At 37.1% G+C, this 15,130-nt stretch overlaps 1 long non-coding RNA gene across 1 annotated transcript; it reads left to right on the top strand.

The window, feature by feature from the left end:
* The first annotated feature begins 9,749 nt into the window (after positions 1 to 9,749).
* LOC146951656 (uncharacterized) lies at positions 9,750 to 11,983 on the top strand. The gene is made up of 2 exons (XR_015031915.1): positions 9,750 to 9,856; positions 11,721 to 11,983. It is a non-coding gene; the product is annotated as an uncharacterized LOC146951656 (long non-coding RNA).
* The last annotated feature ends 3,147 nt before the right edge of the window (positions 11,984 to 15,130 follow it).

Below are 15,130 nucleotides of genomic sequence, written 5' to 3'. Positions count from 1 at the left end.
ATTTGGCCAAAATGGAGGTTAAGAAAATCTCCTCGTTAATTTAGGACATTACTCGTTTTCGACCCTTTTTTACTAGGAAGGCCATAAAGTGGCCGATTTGTATTGAATCTTAGCATGTGACAATTCGTTGGATAGGTAAACAACATAACTACGACTTCCATGGGATATTTTTGCATTCTCTAAAATTTCGGCCAAAATGGAGGTTAAGAAAATCTCCTCGTTAATTTAGGACATTACTCGTTTTATACCATTTTTTACTAGGAAGGCCATAATGTGGCCGGTTTGTATTGAATCTTAGCATGTGACAATTTGTTGGATAAGTAAACAACATAGCTACGACTTCCAAGGTATATTTTTGCATTCTCTAAAAATTCGGCCAAAATGGAGGTTAAGAAAATCTCCTCGTTAATTTAGGACATTACTCGTTTTCGACCATTTTTTACTAGGAAGGCCATAATGTGGCCGGTTTGTATTGAATCTTAGCATGTGGCAATTTGTTGGATAGGTAAACAACAAAGCTACGACTTCCATGGTATATTTTTGCATTCTCTAAAAATTCGGCCAAAATGGAGGTTAAGAAAATCTCCTCGTTAATTTAGGACATTACTCGTTTTATACCATTTTTTACTAGGAGGGCCATAATGTGGCCGGTTTGTATTGAATCTTAGCATGTGACAATTTGTTGGATAAGTAAACAACATAGCTACGACTTCCAAGGTATATTTTTGCATTCTCTAAAAATTCGGCCAAAATGGAGGTTAAGAAAATCTCCTCGTTAATTTAGGACATTACTCGTTTTCGACCATTTTTTACTAGGAAGGCCATAATGTGGCCGGTTTGTATTGAATCTTAGCATGTGACAATTTGTTGGATAGGTAAACAACAAAGCTACGACTTCCATGGTATATTTTTGCATTCTCTAAAAATTCGGCCAAAATGGAGGTTAAGAAAATCTCCTCGTTAATTTAGGACATTACTCGTTGTCGACCCTTTTTTACTAGCAAGGCCATAAAGTGGCCGATTTGTATTGAATCTTAGCATGTGACAATTCGTTGGATAGGTAAACAACATAACTACGACTTCCATGTGATATTTTTGCATTCTCTAAAAATTCGGCCAAAATGGAGGTTAAGAAAATCTCCTCGTTAATTTAGGACATTACTCGTTTTCGTCCCTTTTTTACTAGGAAGGCCATAAAGTGGCGGATTTGTATTGAATCTTAGCATGTGACAATTCGTTGGATAGGTAAACAACATAACTACGACTTCCATGTGATATTTTTGCATTCTCTAAAAATTCGGCCAAAATGGAGGTTAAGAAAATCTCCTCGTTAATTTAGGACATTACTCGTTTTCGTCCCTTTTTTACTAGGAAGGCCATAAAGTGGCGGATTTGTATTGAATCTTAGCATGTGACAATTCGTTGGATAGGTAAACAACATAACCATGACTTCCATGGGATCTTTTTGCATTCTCTAAAATTTCGGCCAAAATGGAGGGGACATTACTCGTTTTCGACCCTTTTTTACTAGGAAGGCCATAAAGTGGCCGATTTGTATTGAATCTTAGCATGTGACAATTCGTTGGATAGGTAAACAACATAACTACGACTTCCATGGGATATTTTTGCATTCTCTAAAATTTCGGCCAAAATGGAGGTTAAGAAAATCTCCTCGTTAATTTAAGACATTACTCGTTTTATACCATTTTTTACTAGGAAGGCCATAATGTGGCCGGTTTGTATTGAATCTTAGCATGTGACAATTTGTTGGATAAGTAAACAACATAGCTACGACTTCCAAGGTATATTTTTGCATTCTCTAAAAATTTGGCCAAAATGGAGGTTAAGAAAATCTCCTCGTTAATTTAGGACATTACTCGTTTTCGACCCTTTTTTACTAGGAAGGCCATAAAGTGGCCGATTTGTATTGAATCTTAGCATGTGACAATTCGTTGGATAGGTAAACAACATAACTACGACTTCCATGGGATATTTTTGCATTCTCTAAAATTTCGGCCAAAATGGAGGTTAAGAAAATCTCCTCGTTAATTTAGGACATTACTCGTTTTATACCATTTTTTACTAGGAAGGCCATAATGTGGCCGGTTTGTATTGAATCTTAGCATGTGACAATTTGTTGGATAAGTAAACAACATAGCTACGACTTCCAAGGTATATTTTTGCATTCTCTAAAAATTCGGCCAAAATGGAGGTTAAGAAAATCTCCTCGTTAATTTAGGACATTACTCGTTTTCGACCATTTTTTACTAGGAAGGCCATAATGTGGCCGGTTTGTATTGAATCTTAGCATGTGACAATTTGTTGGATAGGTAAACAACAAAGCTACGACTTCCATGGTATATTTTTGCATTCTCTAAAAATTCGGCCAAAATGGAGGTTAAGAAAATCTCCTCGTTAATTTAAGACATTACTCGTTTTATACCATTTTTTACTAGGAAGGCCATAATGTGGCCGGTTTGTATTGAATCTTAGCATGTGACAATTTGTTGGATAAGTAAACAACATAGCTACGACTTCCAAGGTATATTTTTGCATTCTCTAAAAATTTGGCCAAAATGGAGGTTAAGAAAATCTCCTCGTTAATTTAGGACATTACTCGTTTTCGACCCTTTTTTACTAGGAAGGCCATAAAGTGGCCGATTTGTATTGAATCTTAGCATGTGACAATTCGTTGGATAGGTAAACAACATAACTACGACTTCCATGGGATATTTTTGCATTCTCTAAAATTTCGGCCAAAATGGAGGTTAAGAAAATCTCCTCGTTAATTTAGGACATTACTCGTTTTATACCATTTTTTACTAGGAAGGCCATAATGTGGCCGGTTTGTATTGAATCTTAGCATGTGACAATTTGTTGGATAAGTAAACAACATAGCTACGACTTCCAAGGTATATTTTTGCATTCTCTAAAAATTCGGCCAAAATGGAGGTTAAGAAAATCTCCTCGTTAATTTAGGACATTACTCGTTTTCGACCATTTTTTACTAGGAAGGCCATAATGTGGCCGGTTTGTATTGAATCTTAGCATGTGACAATTTGTTGGATAGGTAAACAACAAAGCTACGACTTCCATGGTATATTTTTGCATTCTCTAAAAATTCGGCCAAAATGGAGGTTAAGAAAATCTCCTCGTTAATTTAGGACATTACTCGTTTTATACCATTTTTTACTAGGAGGGCCATAATGTGGCCGGTTTGTATTGAATCTTAGCATGTGACAATATGTTGGATAAGTAAACAACATAGCTACGACTTCCAAGGTATATTTTTGCATTCTCTAAAAATTCGGCCAAAATGGAGGTTAAGAAAATCTCCTCGTTAATTTAGGACATTACTCGTTTTCGACCATTTTTTACTAGGAAGGCCATAATGTGGCCGGTTTGTATTGAATCTTAGCATGTGACAATTTGTTGGATAGGTAAACAACAAAGCTACGACTTCCATGGTATATTTTTGCATTCTCTAAAAATTCGGCCAAAATGGAGGTTAAGAAAATCTCCTCGTTAATTTAGGACATTACTCGTTGTCGACCCTTTTTTACTAGCAAGGCCATAAAGTGGCCGATTTGTATTGAATCTTAGCATGTGACAATTCGTTGGATAGGTAAACAACATAACTACGACTTCCATGTGATATTTTTGCATTCTCTAAAAATTCGGCCAAAATGGAGGTTAAGAAAATCTCCTCGTTAATTTAGGACATTACTCGTTTTCGTCCCTTTTTTACTAGGAAGGCCATAAAGTGGCGGATTTGTATTGAATCTTAGCATGTGACAATTCGTTGGATAGGTAAACAACATAACTACGACTTCCATGTGATATTTTTGCATTCTCTAAAAATTCGGCCAAAATGGAGGTTAAGAAAATCTCCTCGTTAATTTAGGACATTACTCGTTTTCGTCCCTTTTTTACTAGGAAGGCCATAAAGTGGCGGATTTGTATTGAATCTTAGCATGTGACAATTCGTTGGATAGGTAAACAACATAACTATGACTTCCATGGGATCTTTTTGCATTCTCTAAAATTTCGGCCAAAATGGAGGGGACATTACTCGTTTTCGACCCTTTTTTACTAGGAAGGCCATAAAGTGGCCGATTTGTATTGAATCTTAGCATGTGACAATTCGTTGGATAGGTAAACAACATAACTACGACTTCCATGGGATATTTTTGCATTCTCTAAAATTTCGGCCAAAATGGAGGTTAAGAAAATCTCCTCGTTAATTTAAGACATTACTCGTTTTATACCATTTTTTACTAGGAAGGCCATAATGTGGCCGGTTTGTATTGAATCTTAGCATGTGACAATTTGTTGGATAAGTAAACAACATAGCTACGACTTCCAAGGTATATTTTTGCATTCTCTAAAAATTTGGCCAAAATGGAGGTTAAGAAAATCTCCTCGTTAATTTAGGACATTACTCGTTTTCGACCTCTTTTTACTAGGAAGGCCATAAAGTGGCCGATTTGTATTGAATCTTAGCATGTGACAATTCGTTGGATAGGTAAACAACATAACTACGACTTCCATGGGATATTTTTGCATTCTCTAAAATTTCGGCCAAAATGGAGGTTAAGAAAATCTCCTCGTTAATTTAGGACATTACTCGTTTTATACCATTTTTTACTAGGAAGGCCATAATGTGGCCGGTTTGTATTGAATCTTAGCATGTGACAATTTGTTGGATAAGTAAACAACATAGCTACGACTTCCAAGGTATATTTTTGCATTCTCTAAAAATTCGGCCAAAATGGAGGTTAAGAAAATCTCCTCGTTAATTTAGGACATTACTCGTTTTCGACCATTTTTTACTAGGAAGGCCATAATGTGGCCGGTTTGTATTGAATCTTAGCATGTGACAATTTGTTGGATAGGTAAACAACAAAGCTACCACTTCCATGGTATATTTTTGCATTCTCTAAAAATTCGGCCAAAATGGAGGTTAAGAAAATCTCCTCGTTAATTTAGGACATTACTCGTTGTCGACCCTTTTTTACTAGCAAGGCCATAAAGTGGCCGATTTGTATTGAATCTTAGCATGTGACAATTCGTTGGATAGGTAAACAACATAACTACGACTTCCATGTGATATTTTTGCATTCTCTAAAAATTCGGCCAAAATGGAGGTTAAGAAAATCTCCTCGTTAATTTAGGACATTACTCGTTTTCGTCCCTTTTTTACTAGGAAGGCCATAAAGTGGCGGATTTGTATTGAATCTTAGCATGTGACAATTCGTTGGATAGGTAAACAACATAACTACGACTTCCATGTGATATTTTTGCATTCTCTAAAAATTCGGCCAAAATGGAGGTTAAGAAAATCTCCTCGTTAATTTAGGACATTACTCGTTTTCGTCCCTTTTTTACTAGGAAGGCCATAAAGTGGCGGATTTGTATTGAATCTTAGCATGTGACAATTCGTTGGATAGGTAAACAACATAACTATGACTTCCATGGGATCTTTTTGCATTCTCTAAAATTTCGGCCAAAATGGAGGGGACATTACTCGTTTTCGACCCTTTTTTACTAGGAAGGCCATAAAGTGGCCGATTTGTATTGAATCTTAGCATGTGACAATTCGTTGGATAGGTAAACAACATAACTACGACTTCCATGGGATATTTTTGCATTCTCTAAAATTTCGGCCAAAATGGAGGTTAAGAAAATCTCCTCGTTAATTTAAGACATTACTCGTTTTATACCATTTTTTACTAGGAAGGCCATAATGTGGCCGGTTTGTATTGAATCTTAGCATGTGACAATTTGTTGGATAAGTAAACAACATAGCTACGACTTCCAAGGTATATTTTTGCATTCTCTAAAAATTTGGCCAAAATGGAGGTTAAGAAAATCTCCTCGTTAATTTAGGACATTACTCGTTTTCGACCTCTTTTTACTAGGAAGGCCATAAAGTGGCCGATTTGTATTGAATCTTAGCATGTGACAATTCGTTGGATAGGTAAACAACATAACTACGACTTCCATGGGATATTTTTGCATTCTCTAAAATTTCGGCCAAAATGGAGGTTAAGAAAATCTCCTCGTTAATTTAGGACATTACTCGTTTTATACCATTTTTTACTAGGAAGGCCATAATGTGGCCGGTTTGTATTGAATCTTAGCATGTGACAATTTGTTGGATAAGTAAACAACATAGCTACGACTTCCAAGGTATATTTTTGCATTCTCTAAAAATTCGGCCAAAATGGAGGTTAAGAAAATCTCCTCGTTAATTTAGGACATTACTCGTTTTCGACCATTTTTTACTAGGAAGGCCATAATGTGGCCGGTTTGTATTGAATCTTAGCATGTGACAATTTGTTGGATAGGTAAACAACAAAGCTACCACTTCCATGGTATATTTTTGCATTCTCTAAAAATTCGGCCAAAATGGAGGTTAAGAAAATCTCCTCGTTAATTTAGGACATTACTCATTTTATACCATTTTTTACTAGGAGGGCCATAATGTGGCCGGTTTGTATTGAATCTTAGCATGTGACAATTTGTTGGATAAGTAAACAACATAGCTACGACTTCCAAGGTATATTTTTGCATTCTCTAAAAATTCGGCCAAAATGGAGGTTAAGAAAATCTCCTCGTTAATTTAGGACATTACTCGTTTTCGACCATTTTTTACTAGGAAGGCCATAATGTGGCCGGTTTGTATTGAATCTTAGCATGTGACAATTTGTTGGATAGGTAAACAACAAAGCTACGACTTCCATGGTATATTTTTGCATTCTCTAAAAATTCGGCCAAAATGGAGGTTAAGAAAATCTCCTCGTTAATTTAGGACATTACTCGTTGTCGACCCTTTTTTACTAGCAAGGCCATAAAGTGGCCGATTTGTATTGAATCTTAGCATGTGACAATTCGTTGGATAGGTAAACAACATAACTACGACTTCCATGTGATATTTTTGCATTCTCTAAAAATTCGGCCAAAATGGAGGTTAAGAAAATCTCCTCGTTAATTTAGGACATTACTCGTTTTCGTCCCTTTTTTACTAGGAAGGCCATAAAGTGGCGGATTTGTATTGAATCTTAGCATGTGACAATTCGTTGGATAGGTAAACAACATAACTACGACTTCCATGTGATATTTTTGCATTCTCTAAAAATTCGGCCAAAATGGAGGTTAAGAAAATCTCCTCGTTAATTTAGGACATTACTCGTTTTCGTCCCTTTTGTACTAGGAAGGCCATAAAGTGGCGGATTTGTATTGAATCTTAGCATGTGACAATTCGTTGGATAGGTAAACAACATAACTATGACTTCCATGGTATCTTTTTGCATTCTCTAAAATTTCGGCCAAAATGGAGGGGACATTACTCGTTTTCGACCCTTTTTTACTAGGAAGGCCATAAAGTGGCCGATTTGTATTGAATCTTAGCATGTGACAATTCGTTGGATAGGTAAACAACATAACTACGACTTCCATGGGATATTTTTGCATTCTCTAAAATTTCGGCCAAAATGGAGGTTAAGAAAATCTCCTCGTTAATTTAAGACATTACTCGTTTTATACCATTTTTTACTAGGAAGGCCATAATGTGGCCGGTTTGTATTGAATCTTAGCATGTGACAATTTGTTGGATAAGTAAACAACATAGCTACGACTTCCAAGGTATATTTTTGCATTCTCTAAAAATTTGGCCAAAATGGAGGTTAAGAAAATCTCCTCGTTAATTTAGGACATTACTCGTTTTCGACCCTTTTTTACTAGGAAGGCCATAAAGTGGCCGATTTGTATTGAATCTTAGCATGTGACAATTCGTTGGATAGGTAAACAACATAACTACGACTTCCATGGGATATTTTTGCATTCTCTAAAATTTCGGCCAAAATGGAGGTTAAGAAAATCTCCTCGTTAATTTAGGACATTACTCGTTTTATACCATTTTTTACTAGGAAGGCCATAATGTGGCCGGTTTGTATTGAATCTTAGCATGTGACAATTTGTTGGATAAGTAAACAACATAGCTACGACTTCCAAGGTATATTTTTGCATTCTCTAAAAATTCGGCCAAAATGGAGGTTAAGAAAATCTCCTCGTTAATTTAGGACATTACTCGTTTTCGACCCTTTTTTACTAGGAAGGCCATAAAGTGGCCGATTTGTATTGAATCTTAGCATGTGACAATTCGTTGGATAGGTAAACAACATAACTACGACTTCCATGGGATATTTTTGCATTCTCTAAAATTTCGGCCAAAATGGAGGTTAAGAAAATCTCCTCGTTAATTTAGGACATTACTCGTTTTATACCATTTTTTACTAGGAAGGCCATAATGTGGCCGGTTTGTATTGAATCTTAGCATGTGACAATTTGTTGGATAAGTAAACAACATAGCTACGACTTCCAAGGTATATTTTTGCATTCTCTAAAAATTCGGCCAAAATGGAGGTTAAGAAAATCTCCTCGTTAATTTAGGACATTACTCGTTTTCGACCATTTTTTACTAGGAAGGCCATAATGTGGCCGGTTTGTATTGAATCTTAGCATGTGACAATTTGTTGGATAGGTAAACAACAAAGCTACGACTTCCATGGTATATTTTTGCATTCTCTAAAAATTCGGCCAAAATGGAGGTTAAGAAAATCTCCTCGTTAATTTAGGACATTACTCGTTGTCGACCCTTTTTTACTAGCAAGGCCATAAAGTGCCGATTTGTATTGAATCTTAGCATGTGACAATTCGTTGGATAGGTAAACAACATAACTACGACTTCCATGTGATATTTTTGCATTCTCTAAAAATTCGGCCAAAATGGAGGTTAAGAAAATCTCCTCGTTAATTTAGGACATTACTCGTTTTCGTCCCTTTTTTACTAGGAAGGCCATAAAGTGGCGGATTTGTATTGAATCTTAGCATGTGACAATTCGTTGGATAGGTAAACAACATAACTATGACTTCCATGGGATCTTTTTGCATTCTCTAAAATTTCGGCCAAAATGGAGGGGACATTACTCGTTTTCGACCCTTTTTTACTAGGAAGGCCATAAAGTGGCCGATTTGTATTGAATCTTAGCATGTGACAATTCGTTGGATAGGTAAACAACATAACTACGACTTCCATGGGATATTTTTGCATTCTCTAAAATTTCGGCCAAAATGGAGGTTAAGAAAATCTCCTCGTTAATTTAAGACATTACTCGTTTTATACCATTTTTTACTAGGAAGGCCATAATGTGGCCGGTTTGTATTGAATCTTAGCATGTGACAATTTGTTGGATAAGTAAACAACATAGCTACGACTTCCAAGGTATATTTTTGCATTCTCTAAAAATTTGGCCAAAATGGAGGTTAAGAAAATGTAATATCCCGCTTATCAGTAACGGAATATTACCCATCAGACGTGTCAGAGGACAAATATTCATGGAAATGTCTATTAATGGCATAAGTCATTTATGAACTAGATATCAGAGATTAAGTGTTACAGAACGTCAAGTACGACGGAAGAATGTTTTTATGAAATATCAGTCAAGCAGGGGTTTATGTATCAGTGTCAGGTTAAGCGTGACCAAGACGAAGGGCATTTAAGTAAACTCGCACAAGGGAGTATATAAGTGTTTTTGGGGCCAAAATATTCATTTTCCCATTTCACTTCTCTCTCTAGGTTTTGGAAAACCTTTCTCTCCCCCTTCTCTCTAAGAATTGCGCCTCCCTCTCCTCTCTAAGTCATCCAAACTTCTTCAATACATGATCAAGCATGGCTTAGCAAGCAAGAAACAAGTAGAGGAAGAGATTAAAGTATGGTTTGGTGAAAAAGGGCTAAGGATCGAAAGCTAGAGTTTGAGCTTGGAACTTGAAGAATATGCAAGGATCATGTTAGGTGAGTTCCATAGATAGAATAGCCACCTTTGGGTTTGTGTAATCTTGTAGAAAAATCATGTTTTATGTTAGTTTTGCTTTTATGAAATTTAAGTAACCCCAAGGTAATTCTTGTTGTTTACATGCTAAAAATTGCCATGAGATATGTTTAAATGAAGCTATATATGTTGTTGGATGTATTGGTGCATTACAGGGTCCAATTGGTCGAGTTTTGGGTCGAAAATGGCGAAAACCCGTAGCCGAAAGCACCGAAAACGCAAAAATTCGCAGCGCTGCGCCTGTACAAGGGCGCTAGGCGCCCACAAGTCAGGGAGCCAGCGCTAGGCGCCCTCCCTCTGGCGCCAGGCGCCCCAGACAGGACAACGTTCGCGTTGTTCTGCGCTCGGGTGCTTGGGGGCAGTCGCGTGGGGGTCCGTAGCGATCGTTTCGGTGTATTCTTGTACTGTTTTTACTTATCTTTCTACTGGTACAAGCTTAGCTTTATCAAATCATGAAATTTATAAACGGCTCGTAACTTGGGTTTATGGCATTTTCGGTCTTCAGAAAGTATTGAAAATTTGCACACATCGTCAATTGATCCTTGCACCATTAATCATGGCAATCTTAGCATGTATTACAAGGATGGCTCAAGAGAGTTTTAGCCGACTTATTCGGGTAGCAAGGAACTAGGCATGGGATGAAAGTAGAGCCTTGACATAGCTTGTCAAGAACTAGAATAGTTAGTAGAGAATAGAATGTTAGGCATGAGTAGTATGCTTGACTAGTTGCGAAGTGGCATAGAGTAATCTCTTCGAATAAAAACTAGAGTGCCATACGAGTATGGCAAGACGTGAATTGATTAGATATCTCTTCACATAGCAAGTTAAGCAAGCATATAATTTACCTCTAGTCGGATCGTATAGGCATCCGAGGTAAAAGAGATAGCTAGCATAGATTTAATACTCATGCATTTATAGACCCAAACTTTAAAGTTAAAGGTGTCATGTCTCTTGTGTCCACACTAGGTTGGCTCAGGGGGTTTCCATTAGGTGAAACGGGGTTAGCCGTAAGGAACCCGCATGTCACTTAGTAAGTAAGATGTGGTGGTCGTGTCTCTTGTGTCCACACTAGGTTGGTTCAAGAGGTTTCCATTAGGTGAAATGGGGTTAGCCGTAAGGATCCCGCACGTCACTGCAGGAGTACCGTTGGTTTATACCTTAGATAGGTTTCCATCGGATAGATAGGGATTGCGCTCGGGGTTACTCCACTCGGGGCTTTCCGTAAAATGAACTCAGATAATAATTGTTTGTTAAACGCTAACTTTATGAATAAACTTGACTATGCATATTTATTAGATATATTTATGTTATGTCATAGAACCTTGACGTAGATCGTCAAGAATAGCAGTGCCTTGACGTAGATCGTCAAGAATAGTAGAACATAGACGTAGATCGTCAATGACTAGTATGATAGCAAGATAGAATATGTTGTTAGATACAACATAGCTATGCATAGAGCGAGTATAGAGAAAGATATGCCGATGACGATTTTAGGTTTCCCTTAATCGTCCGGTTTAGAATTGTGTCATGATTATAGTATGTTTAGGCCTCGATACGTAGAGCGTATTCTTGGCGTTGCGGTTTTAGATTCCCCTCGACCGCCATGACACGTATAGGAAGTGAAGCCTATAACAAGTGAGATAAGGCTATGACGGCCCTAGTATGCACACCGTCTAAGTATGCAATGTCCCCACACACGTATAATCAACCGGCAGGTTGTATTTTAGACACGTGGTGACCGTAGGTTTTCCCTGAGGTTGCCTATAGCCTAGGATTTAGGGGAACTCACTGAGACATTATGTCTCATCCCAATCCTTTTTGTTTCAGATAAACAGGTTGGATTAGCAAGCTAGTAGCCGAATGGATGATGCGACAAGTGTTCGTTCGTACCCGCTGCAGGATGAGATGGATATTCAAGGATGCATTTATTATATTTTGTTTAGAGAAGTTGAGTTATGTTCTTTGTACGAACGCATTTGGTTGTACATATATATTCATTCGTAGTTTATTGTTGTAAATTTTTAATGTATCCAATACTAAACTTAACGCACGTGCTAGACATTCTAGATACGTCTAGTATGGGTGTTACATTTGGTATCAGAGCAGGTCGATTCAGATCGTGCCTTGGGTCATTAAGTTACAACAAAGGTAGTGGGACCATTGGGTTCCGGGTAGATGTTCTAGTTGTTGTTGTTAGTTGAGTCTGATCAACTCAATTTAGCATTCGACGATTAGAATGGATGCCTGAGAGCTGAATAGGACCCTGGAGGAACGAAGCATGTGAAGAAGATGCACCGGAAAGTGTGAACTTAGAAGCAAGAACTCAAAATGAGTATTAGTAAGAAGTTGATCGTGCCAGTAGGTGGCCGGTAAACTAAGCAAGTAGAAGTATGAATCCTCCGGGAATGTAAGGCAATGTTGAGAAGGGACGTTTAGACAGCGTTGGGTAAGTTGTTGATGATACTTCGTATACCCATAAGAGAAGGATATGAAAATATCATAGCAGGACCTGAAGCTTCAGTAAGGGTCATAGTTAGAATGGAATTGTATTCCAGAAAGTAAGCGCAAGGCTACAAGATAGAGAGCAGTCGACGTATGTTTATGGAATTAGTGGACTCTCAGGATTAGTATTATGTTATTGAAGTTACGGACTTGAATGTTCAAAGTGAACAAGGTTCTAGTGTTCAGGAAGCTACGTTAAGCGGCAACGCAGAGAAGTAAGCTACTCGTAGTAGAGAAGGATTCAGTGAAAGTTTTATGTTATCAGGAATGAAGCATTAGTTTCTAAAGTGCCGAAAATTGTATCGAATTAGGTTGATGTTTGCCATGCATATATAGTAGGATATTTTAGATATTGGGAATGATCGATGTGCATTGATTTACTTGAGAAATAAAAAAAAAATTTATGCAAAGTATGTTTTGAAAAAAAAATGAGCTGAAGAAACTCATCAATAGCGAACCCGGAGCGAAATTTTTCAGTTCGTCTCTAGGAAATGCAGTGACTATTGGAGAGTTGTCTTCACCATCTTTATGCAATGAGAAATTGTTTTTTTTTTATATCGAGTGACGAATGCATATCACCCCCTAAAGTTTTCAAAAGGGAAAAAGGCATGGGTAACCATCAACGAAAATCGATTCGGTTTGACGTGACTTTGGAAGTTAATGTGACAAGAGATAAGAATGAGTTTAGACCAAGAGTTTAGAGGCACCCGTATTTAGAATAGAAGTCACAGATGTGAAAGCATGAAGCAAGAAGTTAAATGGTGCAGAGTCATATGAAATCACAAGGATTTTGGGACTTTGCGAAGTTAAGAGTACCCCTCGAATCTATGTTTTGCTTGATGAATTTGCGAAGGCTCGTTAGGATGTCAAATCGTAAAGTTTACATGATTTTAGAAAATATATACATAAGGGTGATTGAAGTTGACATTTTTTTTGAAAGCAAGATGAATTTTTTGTAGGTACCGGGTTGTTACGACTCGTATAGTTGGGCTAAACTCACTAGGACTAAGATTTGATGGCACGTATGTGTTGTCAACTCGTCATGTGAAATTAGAGTAACAACTGGGACCTAGGTTCAGTATATGTTTTTATTTAGTAGAAAAAAAAATCATCAACGTCAATGACCCGTGTGTTAATTTATGAAGTTTCTATTAAAGAAAAATTAACGAGCGAGCATAGGAAAGATCAAGCAAAACATAGTATGCGAGATGTGAAGCTACAATGTTAGATGCATAAGGAAGTATGCCCGAGTACAAGATGAGTCTACCATCGGACGTTGTAAGAACGATTTATGGAATAGTAGTTATGTAATAGCAAAGATGTGCTCCTTGAGTTAAGTTGCTCAGGAATAAGAGTAAGTATGACATTGATATGTCCAGAGGTAAGTTTCCTTGAGATTCAATCTTACCAGCAAAGAGTATAGCAAGGTTGCAGAGTAGCATGCAACATAGAAGTATCAAGCAGAGCTTAAGCAGATATTAATGTAATGATAGAAGAAGAATAAAATTTCCCTCGTCTCAACGGATCAGAGTATTGGTTGAGGCCAACCGGTGGAAATCAGAGTAGCGCAACGGAAGTTAATTACTTAAGTTGCGAACAGTAGCCATGGAACATGGAAAATTGGTAGTAAGAAACTTCGTGAAGGAAGTTCAGGATAGAAATGCAGTTTTAATGAGAAGTATTATGAAACGAGCAGGAAGTTCTCGTTATGTTAAGTAAGTATAGATGCTTATGCAGCCAGTATTAATTAAAGTGAAAGTTTAAAGGAAGTATCTTCACTCAGATAAGATGAGAAAGACTAGAGTTAGCACAGATGAATTAATCGAGTTACCTTTTTGGTGATGTCGAATGTGTAGAAGAGCTGTTGGCTAGTCAGAAATAGTATGTGCTATGTTAATGGAGTACGATTTATGGGTTATGCCTGACGAAGTACATACCCTCTTACACCATATTTGTTAAATGATAACGATACTTTCCAGAATGGTGTCAAGCCATGATTTTATAACTTTTAAAGTTAAGATTGGTACTGAGGAACTTGGGAACGATGTTTATTTTAAAAACATGAAATTTCACATTGTTAAAACTGATGAGATACGTCGTAAGCGAGTAAGCTCACTTAAGACGTACAGACTTCAGGACCAGCTTGTTAGAGACAAGTGTGAAGGAGAGTCATAAAACCTTTTTTTAGATATAGAGACTCGTCCTGTGGTTCTGCAGTACTAGTATAGACTCAGTTTTAAAAAAAAAATGATATTTTTCTAGTCATGTATTTATTCGTTCCAAGAACCTATGTACCAAAGTTTAGAAACTCTTAGAAACAAAAGCTAGAATGAGTATCGTTATTAACTAACAAGCAGTGGCGCTAGAGAGTATGCAGAAACTATAGAAGGTAAAGTTTTATGGATGACAATGCCCATGTGATACTAATGACATAAGGGATGCACGGATTTATGCTAAGAGCGTTCAATGCAAGTGCAAATGGACTTAGTAGAAAGTTTCAAGAGCTTGTGAATCGTCAGACAGGTTAATAGATTGTCAGATGAATCAGTGTAGTTGATTTTACTTCTTCATGCTAAGCTAGAACAAGTCACCCATGAATTGCAGTACATGGATATTATGAAAGGATAGACAGGTTTCATAAGATTATGATTAGAGATGAGTAGAATCATCAAGATAAGTAGCATCAGTAAGAAGCATAAATCGCAATGTGCGGTAAAACAGATTATGTATGCATG

Source organism: Medicago sativa, chromosome 1, assembly GCF_051527215.1.
Source record: "Medicago sativa cultivar Bolivia chromosome 1, Bolivia_mono, whole genome shotgun sequence".
Classification (NCBI taxonomy): Eukaryota; Viridiplantae; Streptophyta; class Magnoliopsida; order Fabales; family Fabaceae; genus Medicago; species Medicago sativa.
This window is presented reverse-complemented; position numbering and strand designations above follow the sequence as displayed.